Source organism: Lissotriton helveticus, chromosome 3_1, assembly GCF_964261635.1.
Source record: "Lissotriton helveticus chromosome 3_1, aLisHel1.1, whole genome shotgun sequence".
Taxonomy (NCBI): domain Eukaryota; kingdom Metazoa; phylum Chordata; class Amphibia; order Caudata; family Salamandridae; genus Lissotriton; species Lissotriton helveticus.
In genome coordinates this window covers 1,716,325,794-1,716,345,411 of record NC_136061.1, presented here as the reverse complement: position 1 = coordinate 1,716,345,411, position 19,618 = coordinate 1,716,325,794, and positions in this window count along the sequence as shown.

Genomic DNA, 19,618 nt, shown 5'->3' with positions numbered 1-19,618 from the left:
TCACTCCATAAATCATGCACATGAAGCAAGCCTAGCAAAAGGGACAAAGAAAGCACAGGCCATCTGTGTAATAGGAATGAAATGCAAATGTTTAATTGTAGGTCATATTTATGTAGAGGAAACCTAAGCATATGACAACAATACACTCTACAAAAGGCAGAAAACAAAATAATGACAAAAAAGTACTAAACGCTCCCTTGGCTATTGGGGAGGACTTCCAGATGTCGCCCTGATTGACATTTGCCAAATTATAAATCAGCTACTGAGTTTGTTAAGTGCGTTCTCAGCAGGTGAGTTTGCAAGTGTTTTCCGGAGGATAAAAGCTCATCTTGAGCTTATTGTGCTCCATGTTACAATCTGCAAACTGATTGCTGGACAAGAGAAATCCTACTTCAAAGCCTTTTTTAACGACTTTACAGATTTCCAGGTGGGGCAATCAAATTTCTTAGCATCCGTGATTATTCGGGCTGCTGAGTGACTTTGAGAGCTATAGTAGCATATTTATGAAGGTCAGGAAATAGAGCATTGCTTCTCTTAAGATAATTGAGAAGCAGCAATTGAGGGTTTAGTGTCCCAAAAGAAGAAGTTAAAATGATTAAGACTTTGTAAATTAAGGCATTTGCTCTGTCAGTTGAGGATTTGGTTAAAGGTATAAACTGGTGAAGGCAGCTAAAGCTAGAAAGTAGCACAGAGCGCACTGTATATCAAGACTGTTGTGGGGAGTAATTGGAGAAGAGAATTAGGTGTTGAGCTTGGTTGGGTTCAGGCTTAGTATGAATAAACTAATTTATTTATCTTTTCGATGAAGGTTATTAAGTGTTTACGCTGGCAGGGTTCAAGATTCAGAAGCAAAACCGTGTACTTTGTTAATTTTGTGGCTAATCACTGTTTGGGCCACTGCCTGTGCGATGTGTCCCACCCACTTTGTGACGCTGATGCTCTTCTGGGAAAACTGTTTCTGTTCTTGCTCCTCGACTCTCTCTCGGATATCTGCCTTGTTGTCGGAGCTGACAAAGCAACCTGGTTTTCACCTTGCCGTCAGCCTGGGATGGTTGCTCCTGCTCTACTATGCTGGGTTAGTGGTTGCGAATGCTGGCTTCATCCCCTCACCCAGGAAGAGTCTTGAGTTGGGCATGCAGGTTTGCCGGTGCTGTGTGCCTGGGGGTAATAGTAGAGGGTTCCAGGACTAAAAGAGCAGTCTCTGGTGGCAAAAGGAGCTATGGTGAAGAGCTACGGGCATACCAAAAGATTTTGTGAAGATAAAAGGAGTATTGCGTATAAAACAGTGACATAGTGGTTATAAGGAGACTTTTTGCCAGAAAAAAATATACCAAAAACAGGATTTTAAGAAGGGAACTTAGTTGAGATGAATGGTGCAAGAAATAAATGTTTTAAGCTATTGTGTTAAAAAGGAATGGAGAATGTACAAACGGAACTGATTGAAAGATTCCACAGATGGAAAAAGACTGCGAGGACTCAATTGCTGAGGAAGATTTGGATGTTTAAAAAACTAGCATAAGAACAAAAGGGTAGTTTTGGTTCTCTTTCGGTTTTTTCCATTTCTTCTTCTATAAAAAACATTGTAGATAGGAACTTCAATACAGAAGAGAAGGAGAGGATACAACAGACTGGTTCAATTTCGAAAGGGGTAATGTTGGAAATATGCACTCAGATAGGGATCATTCCAATTATCACCCCATAAAACAAGAAACAAACCAATTCAAAGACTGATCAGTAAGCGTGCTTTACTAGATTACCATGATTTGGATTTTGATCCCCTACAACCACTGCTCTCCGCATAACCTCAAATTCACACTCAAAGTTCAAACGTAAGTGCCAGAAGAGGAGAAATGTACTTTGGGACATTTACTGCTGGAAGTAATAAAGAAGTAGTAACTAACAAAGGAAGGATGGCAAAGGATGAAGGGTTGCAAGTTTTCTCCTTTTTCCTGAATGCCTTTGCTACAACATCATCTTAAATGTTGGACATTTTGCTATTAATGCAGATGACTTTGCGTGGTATATTTGAGACCATGTTCCTAAGTAATGATAAATTAAAATCCCAAACTAAATTGCTAAATATTTTTGTGGTTGAGTTAAGAGAAATAAAGGTATGCCAGCATTATTCAGGCCAATAGATAAAATACCATGTTAAAATAGAAATGGAGGGAATGGATACAGGTCTTTGGAGAAAATTGGAAAAGAGTCTATATTTCCTACTGCCCAATGATAGTAAAAAGACCTGCCGATTGCCTTTTTTTTACAAAGGAGGATATGCTACAAGATATAACAGATTTAGTAGGGGTGGAAAGGTATGTGGAGAAAAGTTTTCCAGCTAAGAAAAAGAAGGGACGGAAATAGAAGTTGAGTAAGCAACAATAAATTAAAAGGAAAGGTACATAAAAGAGAAAGGATAAAAACTAGAAGTAGTTTTTAAAAAATACTAACATCTTAGATAAATAACTTAGTACAGGTTAAAGTTGCCAACCAGTATCCAAAGAAGAACTCTCAAAGGAAAAATAATTAAAAAAATTAAACACTTTAAAACTGCAGTACAAAGTAATTATAAGAAAGAATATTCAAGTCCCTCAATCATTGTAGGACATTTGAAAATTAATCTGTGTTTAAACAGATGTGTTCTTATCAAGGCAAGGCTTCAGGAAAAATTGAAAGAAGGGATATAGGAGAAGTAAAACATTTGTATGTCTATGTTGATGTGTGGAAAGCTGGCAAAGAAAGGAAAAAAATAAGACCCCTAAATAGGTAAAGACTTTTGCAAGTTTTTGATAAATGTGTGACTATTAGATTAATTACATCTAAGGATCTGAAACAAGTAGGGTTCGTAAACATCTGTCAGGGTAACGAGATCACTGAAATCTGCTTTAGTCCACCCTTAATTAATGATTTGGTGCAGAAAGCAGAGCAGGAAATTAATAGAATGGAATAAGAATTACTGAAAATGAGGAAGTAGAAAAGGAAGTGAAGAGCACATTTTTAAATAGCCATGCAGTCTTGACTACAAAACTAATTTTGGTGATATGGGATGAAACTGAGAGATCAAAAAAAGGCAAGAAGGTGACAGGTGGCGCACAGTTACTGTGTATAAGACAGAAGATCAGCTTATTAAGATAGATAATTGTTATGATGTTTTGAGTAGTAAGTAGGATGTTTCATATTGTCTAAGTGATATTGACTAGAATGGGGGTTCCCCAATCTGAGGTTTCTATGTTGAAATGTGTATGGTCCTAAAAGATTAATAAAATTAAAGAACATGGGGACCTTATTACAAGGGTATAATGTGGTATGTTTTTTAAAAAAAAGATGGGTGTGCAGGGTAATTCCAAAATGTGATGAGTCGGTTTATATGTCTAATGCAGCTTCCCCAAATGAATTTGGATGAGCGTCTGTAGGTTTCTGTTGGTTTCTTGAGCTTGGTCTCTAAGGTTGTTAAGCTTTCTTTTGCTGGAAAGGTGGAAGACTCAGAGGTAGAACTGTGCATCTTTACGGGAAAGGTGGATGACTCAGAGGTAGAATTGTGCATCATTAGCACAGTTTTGGATGAATATGTTTTGTCCTGTCTAATCGTTGCTATCTACCATACCCAATGTATTGGTTACAGAGGTATGATGATACTATCATTGATCAGAGCATTTATGGATCTGAAGTAATCCAGTTTCACAAACTCAGATCTGAATGAGGGGAAAGTGTGAAACAGTTGAGATGCAGCCTATTGCGAAAGATAATATTTAGTGTTGTGATCAATAGTGTGAAATGCGTACAGAGAACAAGCAGTACTAACAGGCAGATGTCAGCTTCATCTAGAATATATTTGAAGTCAGCTAGGATTTGGCGTTTCTTTTTTTTTGTTCAGTAGAATTTTATTGAATTTTAACAATGGAGAAACACATACAAAAACTGAAAAAGTAATTCATTAAATTACATGAAAGCGAATAAGAATAATCATGAATAAACAGTCACAAATAAAATACATCGTAAAATAGGATTGTTAATCAAAGGATAACTCAATGAAGGGGGGGGAAGGAAGGAAGGGGAAGGGACTAAGGGAAGGGGAAATATACAGTTCATAGCATAATAACTTAGATAAATAGAGTTACCAATAAGATATAAAAAACATTATGGTAGTCAATGAATAAAATATTAACATTGAGAGAACAAGAATCATAACTGTACATAAGAATCTATAGGAGACCAAAAGGATTGAAAATGCGAAGAATTATGATGAACACCTTGTAGAGATAATTGAGCACCTCTTCTTGTAAAGATAATCCAAGACCACCAAGCATGAACTGAAAGAGAAGTAGCATCCTTCCAACAAAAAGAGATTGATTTTAACGCAGCCGAAACCAAAAAGTTAAATAGCTTTGCTTCAGTATCTGCAAGGGGAGTACTCAAACCAACTGATTTACATATAATCAAATTATAGGAAAGTGAATCAGAAAGAGGTAAAGTTTTCAATATCACATTCCATACTTCAGACCAAAATTTCATAATAGTAGGACAATCAAATAACATGTGACGTAAAGAACCAGGATGAGAATTACAATGCCAAAATAGGTTTGATGGTAATAATTTAGCTTTAAATAAACGCAATGGAGTCCATAAAGAATTAAACAAAATATAAGCATTGGTTTGATAAATTGATACAGGTAAACATCCATAAATACTATTAGTCCAAATTAACGACCATGAATCAGTTGACATAGACAAAGAGAGCTCAGTATTCCAAAAAGCGGAAATTGTATCAACACTGGATCTTAATGAGACTGTAAGTTTCTTATAAAAAACAGAAACAGCTTTAGAGGATAAAGAAACAGTATTGACATAAATTAAAAAATCAGCTGATACAATAGATGGGATACCATTTGGGAAGGAATCTAAAATAGAATTACATAGAGATTGATATTTTAACAAATCTGACAATGGCAAATTGAATTTTAATTGGAGTTGACTAAATGGAATAAATGCACCATCGAAGAAAACATCCTTAAGATAAAAAATACCTTTAGTAATCCAAGAAGACCAGAAAGAGACATTCCTATTTAATTTGATTAAGGCGCTGTGCCTCAGGGACAAATGCACCGTAGAAAGTAAAGGGGATGCAAAATTGGAGTCTAAATCATTAAATATTAATCTTGATGATTTGATTATAGATGACGAATGAATAATCTTAGAAGTAGGAGACATAGTTAACAAGGACAATAAAGGAAAAGGTTTTACAAGGGAAGTCTCAATGTGAAACCAAATAGGAGGACTAACAATAGGTGAAATATTAAACCATAAAGAGCTTTGCTTTAGTATAAAGGCCTTATGATATAGAAAGAAATCAGGTAATGCAAAACCAACTTGGCATTTAGGAATTTTTAATTTTTTATAGGCAATACGGGGAGGTTTATTGTTCCAAAGAAATTTAGATAATAGTTTGTCAATATCTTTATAAAATTTAAGTGGAAATTGAGTTGGTATCATAGCAAGAGAATAACATATTTTTGGAGCAATAGTCATTTTAATAGACTCCATTCTCCCCCACCAGGAAAGATGAAGGGAAGACCATGTGGAAGTTTTTTGTTTAACATAATCAAGAATGAACTCACAATTTAGTTTCAAAGTAGCATGTAGGGATGAAGAAAAAATTATGCCAATGTATTTCAACTTACTCTTTTGCCGGTGAAGGTAACATATCAGGAGTGCATAACATGTTTAACGGAAAAAATTCAGTTTTACTAACATTTAATTTATAACCTGATACAGCTGAATAATTAGAAATAATATCAAGTAAAAATGGAACAGATGAGGCAGGATTACTAATAAATAATAACACATCATCAGCATATGCCAAAGTTTTAACAGTAACATCTTTGATAGTGATACCACGAATGTTGTCACATTTACGAATGAAATTAAGAAAAGGCTCAATTCCCAATAAAAATAAAAGAGGGGATAGGGGACAACCCTGACGAGTCCCTCGAAAAAGGGAAAATTGGTTAGAAATCTGGCCATTAATAAACAATCGAGCAGTGGGAGCATAGTATAGAGCAGAAATCACACGAATAAAAGATGGTCCAAAATTAAAAGAAAATAAAGTTTTAAACAAAAACTGCCAATGAATTTTATCAAAAGCTTTTTCTGCATCTAATGCCATAACGCCAGCTGGGACAGGACTTTTAGAGCTTTGTTCAATAATATGTAATAACGTTCTCGTATTGTTAGCAGAATATCTATTTTTCATAAAACCAGATTGGTCAGGGTGAATGATAGAATGAAGGACAGGAGCTAACCTAGAGGCAATAATTTTAGCATATAATTTACAATCCTGGTTAATCAAAGAAATGGGACGATAATTAGCAACAAAGGTAGGGTCTTTATCAGGTTTCGGAAGTACAACAATTAATGCTTCTGAAAAAGAGCCGGAAATGGTACCTGACGAAGAAAAATGAGAAAAAATCTGGTACAAATAAGGCAAAAGATGATTTTGAAATTCTTTATAGAATTCGGCAGGGATGCCATCAGGACCAGGGGATTTGTTTTTTGGAAGCGATTTAATGGCAGTTAGGATTTCATCTTTAGTAATAGGTAAATCTAACCCAAGTTTATCAGAGGGAGAAATATGAGGTAAATCAGAATGTTTTAGAAAATCATCAATTATATGCTCATTACAAAAATCTGGTTTATTATATAATGTGGAATAAAAATTTTAAAATTGTTGAACAATATCATTATGGGAAAGTGCAATTTTACCTTGAGGACCTTGAATGGAGGTAATCTGCGTTTTATCCCTTTTAATACGTAAATAATTAGCAAGAAGCTTACCAGATCTATTGGTGTTAAAGCGAAATCTAGCATTAGACTTAGAAAGCTGGACCCCAGCCCTTGTACTAAGAATAGCATTAAATTCATATCGTAGTTTTTGAAGTTTAAGTTTATATTGAGGATCATTAGACATGATAAATAAACGTTCAAAATGAGCTATTTGTTTCTCTAAAGATTTGATATTAGAATTACATTTCTTATTTTCATGTGCCATAATAGAAATTGTAGTACCTCTGACATAAGCTTTAAACGCATCCCATCGATTAGTAACAGAGGTAGAGTCTTCCGGATTGAATGTAAAATATTCCTGAATCGCTTGCAACAACTTGGGCTTATGAGTGTCAGTAAGGACAATATCAGTATTCATACGCCATCTGGATTGTTTAGCAAAGGAAGACGAAACATTTAAAACAAAAGAAATCAGTGCATAGTCGGATATGTCAATAGTACCAATGATAGGATTATTTGCAAATTGAATGAGAGAAGGGGAAAGTAAAAAATAATCAATTCTGGAATGAGAATTATGAGGTTTGGAAAAAAAAGGAAAATTCCTTACCAGTGGGATAGTGCAATCTCCAATTATCAGCTAACTTGGTGGTATGAAGAAAAGTCTTAAAGGCATGAAAAGTCTTAGACGGTCTAAATCTAGAGGTAGATAATCTATCTAGCAAGGGATCTGCAAAAACATTGAAATCTCCCCCAAAAATCAAGGGAACTTTCCCCAACTTTAGAACTTCAGTCGTAACTGTAGCCCAAAAAACAGGGTCATCCCCTGTAGGGCCATACACATTGAACAAAAAGAAAATGGAGTCATGAATTTTGATTTTGACTATAACATACCTGCCTTCAGAATCAGAAATCTTATTTAAAATTTGACAGTGTAATCTTTTGGCAAAGAAAATAGCGACCCCATTCTTTTTACCCTTAGCAGGTGAAGAAACAATAGAATCTACCCACTTTTTGTTCATATAATGTAAAGCTTTATATTCAACGTGTGTCTCTTGGACAAAACAAATATCAGCTTTACAACTACCTAAATAATCCAAAATTTTCGTACGTTTTATTGGATGTCTTAAACCTTTTACATTAAGAGAAACAACTCTAATATTATGAATATTAGCCATGAGGATGTAAGAGAAAGGAAAGAAAGAAATGAGAACAAGAAGAAGTAAGAAGAAGACAGGTAAAAAGAGTAACTCTAAACGGAAAATAAGAAAGGGAGAAACCTAAAAGAGAGAGTAAGGAACAAACAAGCAACATGAATAAAGACAAGGAAACGCACACCCGTTCCTCAAGCATGGCCAGTTACCGTTGGAGCCCATTAATACATTTATGCATAAATGTGCCACATGAAGTCAACAAAGTCAATTCAAGAATTAGGATCTTGTGTTTCCATGGATGGAGGAGCTTGTTGTGCAAGGAACAGTCGAAGATCTTCTGGGCGCTGAAAAGATTTGGAGACATTGTCTTTCCAGACACGCATTGTAGAAGGATCAAATAAGCCATATTTGAAACCAAGGCTCCTCAGCTGTGGACGAAGGGAAGAGAATTCTTTACGAATAGCCTCAGTTTCTTTAGCAAAATCTTGATGGATGAAGATTTTGGTTCCATTCACCAACAATGACGGAATTTCTCTCACAGCTCTTCGAATGAGAACCAAATGATGATGACGCAGCACCTTAAATATCATCTGCCTTGGCTTTTTATGACGAGGATTCCGGTGTGACGGAACTCTATGGGCTTTGTCAATCTCAAATTTTTCTGCGAATTTAATATTCAAAAGACCAGGCAGAAGAGATTCAAGATAGAGCCGACAATTCGTCCCTTCAACTTCTTCAGGCAAATTAAAAATGCGAAGATTATATTGCCTATTGCGATTTTCCAAGTCCAGCAGTTGAGTGTGCATTGGAACAATTTTGGCCATTAAAGGTGTAAAAGCGTCCAACTTGGTTGTGTTATCTTGAATTTTAATGACATTATCTGAAACCTTCATCGAAATAGAAGCCATATCTTTATGAACATTTTTGACTTCTGAGGCAATGGCATCAGTATTTAGACGTAAGGCTTTAATTTCCTCAAAAATTAGTGCAAGAGAAGGTTCTGAGGACTCCACCACCTTAGATTTGGTTGGAGGAGGAGAGACCTGCAGCTTCCTTTTATTAGTGGCTGAATTCTTAGAATCCATTTTGAGGTGAAAAAATAGTCACTAATACGTAGAATAAATATAATGAGGAAAAATAACCTCAAAATGTGAAGAAATGTCGTAAATAATGACAAAAACGTCAAGAAACTCTGTAAAACCACAGGTGCAGCAGCTAAATAGAACAGTAGGCGTGGCTAGGCCCAAGCCAGGCTCTGTCATAAGTATTACTCCGCCCCCAGGCACTCAAATCCGGCAATACCTGGAGGTGCAGCTGGGAGCAGGAACCATGGAGGCTGGAGAAACACTTCCGTCGTAGAAAATCGGCAAAAAAGGACTCCACTGGTAAGAATTCGCCTCAGGAGGCAAGCGCCGGTATTTTCGCGACTTTGTGACAGGAATTCGGCGTTAAAACAAAGTTATGGGCTGAGAGGGTCACGGAGCTCCAGTGGCGGTGGCCATCTTGGTTGACGTCTCCGTAGGATTTGGCGTTTCTATCCTATATATGGGACATTATCCAGAATAATAGTCAATCAATAGATTATTGTCGGAGATGTTGGCGTGTAGGTGAACTGTACAATCTTTAATGATATTTTTTCTTAAGGAGGCACGCTTTGATACTGATCCAAAATTTAGGAAAAAGTTAGTGTCCAGATTACTCTCTTTGTGAGTAATTGGGTTATTTAGAAAGAAATTGTTTTTTTTTGCTCATATTTCTGTGAGTACCATATTCTGTAGCATACATCATTGCTGAGGTATCTCTCAACATCAGTCCATATATCTAATCTAACATAAAAGCTACATTGTTATTTGACTGTTAGCAACTAGACATAAACCATAAAAATTGACTTAGTGAAATCAAATTAATGTTTCATCAGTAATATGTAAAATGTGACCGAGTAATCATGAATTAGCCAACTTATCCCAAAGGCCCTGATGAGATGTTTTAAATTACGGGATCTTGCTAAACTGACTTCCATAATTTTGTACATTTTCATGGACATCAACTGCATTGATTTATTTCCCACTTGATGGCTTCCATTTCCCTCTAATCCATATTACTGCACCAGTTCATTACCTTTATGTTAGTTTGCAGGTCCATAGTTTAGTGGTGTCTCATCTGGATACCACCAAAACCAGTATCACAAATTATTTCTGGGTATTTTGATGGTGGATGATCCCATATACTCAACAACACATTTCTGGCATTATATTCTTCTGTTAGTCTGAGCCACTGAGAAGAGCTGAGGCACCTATCATCAAAACTCATTTTCACTCGCACCATTTGAGGAAAACATTTCTTACCATACCACATCGCCCATGTAGGCATCTGACTGTACATAATCAAATAGTTTGAGCTCTGTTCTGATGCAGTATGTTCAATGTAAACAATGTGCAATACCAGCCATAAGTTAGCCTTTAAATTCCCCTCTTTAGGGCCCATTTTGCTTCCATCCAGTCTAAGTCATCCAGGGTGACCAGCTCTGTCTCCCACTTTACTTTCACAGTTGCCATTACTATTCAGTGTTTTGGATGTTTGCAAGACCGCTTTACATTATAGTGGTTCCATTAATCCTCAATTTTAGGGGGAGTAATCCTGAATGTTACAAATAGGTCTCTGGCACCTTTCTATAATGTGCTACAGTTGTGTACATTTGAAAACCCAAGTTTTATCAAGGGTGCATTCTTCAGTACACTGCTCATTTCACTATGCACCAGAAATATTACTCAACTTCGATATCCCTACTGAATTCGGATTCTGTACAACTTGTCAGGATTTCAGTTTCTTTAGAGCCTGGTTTCCCAAAGAGAAGTCTCACTTGTGATACCCCCTAGCCAGCCCATAATATGTGTGGCTGCTTGTCAGCCCAGCCACACCATATGTGTTGGTTCCAATGTGTGGGGGAGATTGCCTCCAGAAATCAATGCTGGGTATCCTCTGGTTCTCATGAAACCTCAGTCAATTCTCAAAGCAGGTTTTTACTGGGAATACAATACTCACTCATTTAATGCCACCAGCTAGGAGGCCCAGACATTTTCTGCATGTTCGGGAGGGCTATCCCGTAATCAAACATACTCTTTCACAATTTAGCCAATGATATTCATCGAGCTTTCCCATACCACAGTTAGGACTGTAGTATCCCCTCTATTGGCAGGAAAAATTTAGGCAGCATCCAGAATGGTATATTTTAAAATGTATACAAGATTTATGGTGAGGACATCATTGTATACATTGCACCAATTCTCCAGTGTGAAATAATTAAAATACTTTATTGTCCCATGCTTGTTGCAGTTGTAGGCTCCTTAGTGAGGTACATTCCTAAATATACAAAACCGGTTCAGGTATCTCCAATGGACATTGTAAGTCAGCCTTTGGAGTCCAGGGTGAAACAAGGATACAAGGTTAATTCTGGCCAATTAACTAAGAACCCAGAATTTTTAACAAACATACACAGTGCTTCTACTATCCTATTAATGGAATGTTCTGGGTCTGCTAAATTAAATTAAATATTTTCTACTTAAAGTGAAACTATGGAATCCTATACTCCTTTCCCATTTTATTCCCCCAATTAAAATGCTCCTTCTGAACCAGCGTGGTAGACACCACTATCAGGGGGAATATGGGGCCAGGTAGTGAACATACTTGCCAAACCATTTGATTGAGTGCAGACGATCCTCACAAGTGGCATTGATGTTATATACAATAATTAAACCTAGTTTGTAAATAAGGTACCAAAATTAATTATCCCAGCATCAGTGGCTACTGGTAGTTTTACCACGGAGGGGGAGAGGAGACAGAGATCCACACACACACACCACTTACACCCATGCATTCAAACACACCTATTGAAAACACTCACTAACAAATACACATACATTCATACATAGAAACACCAAACATAAAAAAACGATACATCCTACCTTACATGCAGATCTCCGAATGGCAAGCCTCATAGGTCCCGTAGGGATGGGACTGCTGCCTTTCCTCATAGGCCAGCAGTCCCTAGCCACATAGGTTTTAGGAGGGTTGGGACTGCTGCCTTCCCTCATTGGCTGACCTCAGGTCCCTCACTTGTCACAGAGAGGGATGGAGACAGTGAGACTGCTGATGCCACCCCACTCTGTGACGAAGTGTCACTGATTGACACTCTGCCCTGAGCACTTCAGGGCTTAAAACAGAAGCATCCAGGGCCAAAAAATGGGTGGTTCTCCCCCTCATCACAAGTGGGAGGGTCTCGAGGCACTTTTACTAGGCTGAGGATGCCACACCAACAGGTGTATGAAATTCCCAGCCAATCAAACTTCAGCTCAGGCAGCCAGGAGCCTGCACATTTAGTTCATGTTTACGTCCAGGCTGCCTTACCTTAACAAGATGAGTGTCTGCCAGGCTGACCTTTCTTCGGCCTGACAGACACTCTTCTTGCCTAGAAAAAGGTAGGGGGGCATGGCCCCTCAGCCCTTACGGACGTCTGCTGCTGTCATCTTCATACACAAAGCACTATTCTATAGATTGAAATGTTTCCTAAATGTTTAATGACAAAAGTATTGTATCCTCTCCAACTCAACTTATGTGCTCAAGAGTAGATTTAGACAAATTAGGTTATGCCTCGTCAACCTAACTGGCATAAAATCAGACTTACATATGCACATTAGCAGGTAGGGACATTCTGCTAGCAAACTTTAGCTATTATTTTTGTGCCAATATGTAATTAGCTTGACAAATATTTGGTGCAATCTTCCTGTGACTTTCCAGATTTCTTCATCAATTATCATTCTGAGATATGGGAGTAGTCCATTCATGCTTCTGGCTTCAGTATTCATTGCTAGTAGATGGCTGGGGACCTTCTTCAACAAACATTGCAAAACCTCCTCTGTAAGCCCACAAGTCTATCCACTTGGACTGTAATGTGGATGAATGAGGGCATGTATACATCTTTATATAATGCAGAATGTACAGTTGCAATTACCCTACTGCCTTTTATCATTGCACACTTCATGTCTTTAATATTGCAGACTCATCAAAACTCTTCATCTCTTTTGTCAAGCCAGGTTAGCACTTTGCTCTTCTTATCATTAAGCTCCCATGTATGTCATTTTGAAAGGAACATTTACCAAGTAACATTATATTCATCCAAGAATTTGAATTATTTAAAATAGTATATTTGGAAATATAAAAAAAATTAAACAGAGAAATGATATCTTTAAAAGAGAAATCATTGACTATAGATAATTCTAAAATAATCCTCCAAGGGATAATGCTATCAAGAAAAGTATTCATTAAGGCACATGAATGCCTGATTATAAAAGCAAAATGATATACCTTAAAATCAGGGATTCTTACACCACCCTCGGTTTTCGGTCTCATTAATGTTCATAAAGCAGTCTGAGGAGTTTAGTTATTTCATAAAACTGTTAAACAATTGCTGTCAGGTTTCTTAAAGTAATTGGTCAAAAACTTAAAAAGAAACATGGATATACCATATAAAATGTGAGGTCCAATCATCATTTTAAGAGTAGGGAAAAACTCCCAACAACGGCTGACCAAAGGTTCAGCACCTCAATCCCTGTCCAAAAACATTAAGGGGTCGATTCCGATTCGGGAAACGAATCCGTACGACGAATCGTATTCGTAGCCGTTTCCGTACGAATCGAACTGATCCATCTGAATCGCGTAGTATGATCCGTATGCCAAAAAATCCGGCCGAATTATCTCAAACCGTACGAAACACGAGGTAAAATCCGTATGACATAGACCCTCACAGTGAACCGGAAAACATCGCGTAGAAGCAATTCGTACAGAGAGCCACACATTGACATACGCACCGTACCCCTAAACTCAAGGGGTGTACGCACGGGGTGTACACATCGTACACCTATGGCCTTGGGGGGTACGAACCGTACCCCTATGCACCTTACACCCACAATCATGGGGTGTACGCACGGGACATACGCACCTTACCCCTGAAATCCAGGGATGTACACACCGTACCCCAATGCACCGTACCCCTGAAATGCCCCCCCCATACCCAGGGGGAGCATTTCACATGCATTTCGAGTCGAAATCTGCATTTCCGGTCGTTTTCAGCTCCCATAGAAAAAGAGTCATACGGAGTGTTGACAAGACGAATCGTACTTGCTGGGTCGGAAAATGCTGCTTCGATCCGTGCGGACGTCGCGTACTGCATGTTCTGAAAGTGATCCATACGAATTCTTGACTCGTACAGTACTTGGTACGATTCGTACGGAGAGCTGCTTTGGGTGCACATCGTACTACATCGTACGTACGGGGACGGTTCGGGATATGATTCATAGGGGAAAAATGCTCCATACGGCGATTCGGACAGGATTTTACCGAATCGGAATCAGCCCCTAAGTGTTCTGTGCATTCACTTCCTGAGCTTGCCACAGTTCAGCTCAACTGGTATCCAGAGAAGCAAATTCTGTTGTTGAAAAGAAGGTGCACTAGGGATGGAGTCAGAGTCATCAAATCAGTCCAGCAATTTCCTTTATTGTAGAACCTTTTTTAAAAAATGGAAATCAGCCAACACGTTTCGTTCCCTTGAGTGAACTTCATCTGGGCTGAAAACTTTCACACAAAACATAACATAAATAACAACATAAAACATCTAAGAAAAGTCACAAACATAAAATCTTGACAATTTTAAAAGTGTACGTGAAGTGACGCATATAAACCAAATATAATACCATACAATGACAATACACAAAAAACCACTTTAAAGAAACATACATGTAACATGTCAATGTACCTATATTATCTAAAAACGGATGGACACTAATTCATAGTCTCGATAAATACAAGTTAAACATCCCAAGTCTGGAAATAGTGCCATTGGTACTCATACATTGCAACAGTCTTTGAAAAGGAAGAAAACACCAAAGAGAATCCAATATCATGTACCACAACTAATTATAGCCAATACACATATCAAACCAATAGACCAAAACAGTTTTAAACAGGTATTAAGAAATAAGAAAAAGAAGAAAAGAGAGTAAACAGAGAAAGAGAGAAAACATAGAGCATCTTATATACAAAAGATAGAAAGCAAATCTGACCCATGACATAATACCAATGATAGCTTCACAAAGTGAACACATGACCTTCTATGCTTAGGATACTACCTATATCTTCCTTTAACACAAATCCTCCTCTTTAATTTTCTTAGGCTTCACATGTTCCAAAGGCAGAGCTCTCTCCTCCTCCCGCACTATCACTGTGACTTGCTCGTACCTGCCCCTTTAAGCTGCATAGTGACCACTAGCTCCATGCCTGTCCACCATGCCCAGCCACCATGGCACTCCTTCACCATGGCACTACCTCACCGCAAAGCCTACTGCACCCTCATTCTTCTACTTTAATGCAACGTTGTTGCTGGGCATTCAGCATTCTAACAGGCATCTCTGCTACGTAATAGGGTCAAACAGCCAATCCTCCACTGTGGCACGTCTCAGCTGCCAAGCCCCAATCTTGGGCACCGAAGCTATCTCTGTCATTGGGTGATATAGCTGGAATTCAGACTCACTGCTGTGAGTAGGAAACTGCTTTTTAGACTCATTTTCACACATCTGTGATACACTTTCCAAGGCCACAGCATTAAATTAATTGACAGAGGGATGGGGTGTTTGCATCTCCGTGATGCTGCCTCCCTGTTGAGCCAAGCTGCTGAATTATTTTGTTTACTCTGCACTTAGAATCACTTCTGCTAAACAATCCTCCTCTGTGGGTTGAGTTGCACATCAGATACTGGTTGGATATCCAGGGTTTAACAACTGTTTGCCTGAAGCAGAATTAACCTGCAGCCATCTTGGCTGGCTCCTGGTTACTGATTTGGAGTAGCTTGGGGTTGAATGGGGGTATACACTTTTCTAGTGAGGAGTAAATGATATGGAGAGCAAAAGAGAAATCCCCTTTGTTTTTGTGTTAGGGATTTGTTCAATTGTGCTCGAGGTACGACAGTAAACTTGTAGAAGTCAAGATTGGGGACTGAATCTGTATTTCATCTCTCCACCACCACAGGTTCCAGTCAGCTGGAGTCAGCTGTGGAATGTTCACACAAAAAAAGCCATGGCACATGCCAACTGGGATAGGACGGAAGAGGAAATGGAATGTACGAAATAGTTAATTATTACAGAATCCTTTTAGTATATCACATCATTCTTTGTATTGTCGTGGAGAAGTAGTCAGTCATATATTTTATATAACAACCCTTCCATACATCACCTAAAATAAATACAAAGAGGACAAGGATGAAATGAAACAGAGGAGGTGCTGTTCTGTCTGCATTTCTGTGACTGGTTGCCTAACTCACCACATCATGGCACTCTGCTAAGTACTGTTTGCACGCCAATACACAAATCACCCAAAATGTGGGGATGTGGTGCTCTGCATACATTTTTGGGGCGCAATAACGCTAATTCACCCTGCGGGATTTTCAAAAAAGTACACAAAGCAAAAAGGCGCAGTACCCCGTTCTGAAAGATGTGAGCAGTCCCTTAATTAATGTAAGAATGCATCACGAAAAAGGAAAGAAAATCGGAGGAAGCTCAACTAGCTGAAGGCTCCCTGGCTGGACACTTACAGTAGTCACCGTTACAGCACAATAAATACACAACAAAACACGGAGACGAAAATAGAACAGAGTGAAGCAATTCAAGGTTGGGCTCCCAGCATCTATTCGTAGCAGCAATCTTTCATCCTACTGAAAGCTGAGAGCAATGCATTGGCATTCGCTACTGTGGTCATGCTCTCCTTCGCTTAATAAATATCCAGTGTGCATTATCTTCCATAATTTATTGTGCTTTGCATAAACATGTGCTTGATGTAATTTGATTCAATAAGTAGATGTGCAGCGTCATGCACACATTAATCAGCTCATTAGTGAATTATGCTTCATTTTAAACATTGTTCACATAATCCTCTGACTTTATCTTGGCGACTTGGGCCGAACTATATTACGCCTTACCTTTGGCTGTTAACATTGATAGCATCTCCGTTATTGGACTCTTGATGCCCACTGATGTATTATGCATAATGATCAAATTTAATTGAGCAGTGAGCTTCGGTTTAATTATGAGGCTTCATTGTACCTTCGGCACTTTTTCTTCTATGATTGCTGTAATGATTTCTCCATAACCCCTTTAAAATCTTTCATCTATTAAACCACTAGTAGACAAGCTGTTTTTAAGGAAATTCTAATTATACAAATGTAATTATCTTAATGTATCTTTTGCTCTCAGAATCCTGCCTTGAAAAGCACCTTGTGCGTTTTTTTAGGCTGTGGCATTTAATGATAAACCTCCTGGAATTCCTTGCACGAGAACCATTTTGCTTATATTGATGCTATAAAACTTTCAAGAAATAAAGAACCGAAGTGCTGTTTATGTTGAACAATTTAGTAACGAACATCTATTATTTGAAAGCCATTATTTAGAGAAACAGGAAGCCTAAACTAGACCGCAGGGTTCATACTTTACATTACACGTCTGCCACGACACATATTAATTTAAGAAAACAAAAATTGTAGTTGGTATTTATTATCCCGTTTTTCGGAGGGTAATCTCTGTAGACTGGGTGATCATTGTTTACCAGGAATGCCGGAAGCATAAGTCTCTCACACTCGGAACCAACGTCCACACAGTCATCCATATTACTAACGACATTCCAGAAAGAGCTTATCATCTTAGCTATTATTATGATTAATACGCATGAAAGCACATGGCTACCTAGGTTTGTCAGCGCTAGCCTCCTCACTGAACCAAAGTCGATCAAGCATACCTTGTGAAATCAAAGAGGTGGAAACATCCAAGTTTTAAGCTGCTTCCCAAATGGCTTTGAGCGATTTACAGGCTCTGAGAGAGTGTGGCAGGACCAAAGCTTGGGGCACAGATAGGCAGACAACCAGCCACCTTGGTGAGATTCCTTGACTCTAGGAACCACTACCAAACCCTGATAATTGTAGAAGAATGCACAATTTAGAATGTGTCCAGACACCAGAGGTCTGAGGCACATGGGCCTTGTGTTAGCAATGAACTTTTGTGTATAGCATACGGTCTTAAATAGGACACGCTGCTCAATGGGCAGCCAGAGCAATATGTGTAGCAGACTTGTTGAGGAGGTAAACCTAAGTTGATGAAGAAGTAGGCGATGCCACATTTTGTACAATCTGAAGCCATTTGAACAAAGTTTTTTCAGCACCCAGGTAGAGAACATTACTGTAGTCTGGAGATCATCAGGGCACGGACCACTGTTCGTTGAGCAGAAACCGGGAGGCATGCCAGAATTCTCTTTAGCCATTTAAGGATGCCGAATCAGGTGGCAGCCACTTTGTTTATCTGGTGCCTCCTGGACAGCTTGTCATCTAGTCATACTACCAGATTTTTACCACCTGAGCTGGGGAGGGGGTCGAACCCATAGTTGATGGCCACAAAGGAGGACTCAAAAGGTGGGCATGGTTGTCCACTAGCAAGACCTCAGTCTTCTCCAAGCTGAAACTAGGGCAAGACAGATGTTAAAAGTTACAGTGTTGCAATTATCCTGGGTGGATGAGGAGACCGCAATTATGGTGTCATCAGCGTATGAGGATAAAGTAAGCCCATGAGATTCCACAATCTCTGCAATAAGTCTAACATATAGATTGAAAAGAAGTAGACTGAGGATAGAACCCTCTGGAACCCCTGAGGCTAGAAGGTAAGGTTTGGACCTATTTTGATGTGTGTGCACCTGAATGGTGTGATTGTGCAGAAAGGATCTTATCTAGGAAAATGTTGTGCCCGGCACTCCTATTCCTTCTAGTCTGAGAAGCAGAGTGGAATGGTTCGCTGTGTTGAATGCGGCACTGAGATCAAGGAAAATCAGTGCTGCAGTACCGCCAGAGTCTAACTGACCTTGAAGATATTCCGTAGCACTGAGGAGGGCAAATTCAGTGCTGTGGCGAGCCCTAAATCCTGATTGCGAGGGGTGCAGCATCCCATTTGACTCGGTGTAAGATGTGAGTTATCTATTGAGTTGCTGATTAGTGTGTTTCTCACACCTTGGCCAGGGTAGGTAGGAGTGAGATGGGCCTATAGTTTAACCATGTGAGAGGGTCAAGGTTAGGTTGTTTGAGTAATGGTGTGCCTAAGGGACACTGCCACGCTGAGGGGACGGTGCCTTCAGTCAAGGAAACATTCAGGAGTTGAGTAACATGTTCCAAGACTGGTGTGGTCAATTTCCCATTGCAGAAGGGGAGTAGGGATCAAATGGAGAGCCTGACATGTCGGCAGCAATCAGTGAAATAAAAGAAGACACATCTAATGGGATAAAAATATTCGAGCTTGGAGGAGTTTCACCTGGACACGCTATTGATGTACCTGAAAAGGTGACCTGAATATATTTTATTTTGTTTAAGAAGAAATCCGCATTTTTGCCATATTGGGCTTTTTCGAGTGGGGTACTAGAGGCAGTGGTAGCCTGGTCTGAAGACTCTTTACTAGCCTAAAAAAGAGTTTTGGGACAGTTTTTTGCTGCAGTAATTTCATCCAAGTAGAATTTAGATCTGACAGTACAACATTAAGGGGCCGATTAGGATGGCGGACGGAAATGGGTACTGTCCGCCATGGTGGGGGAAATTTTACTCCCGGCTGCGCCGCGGA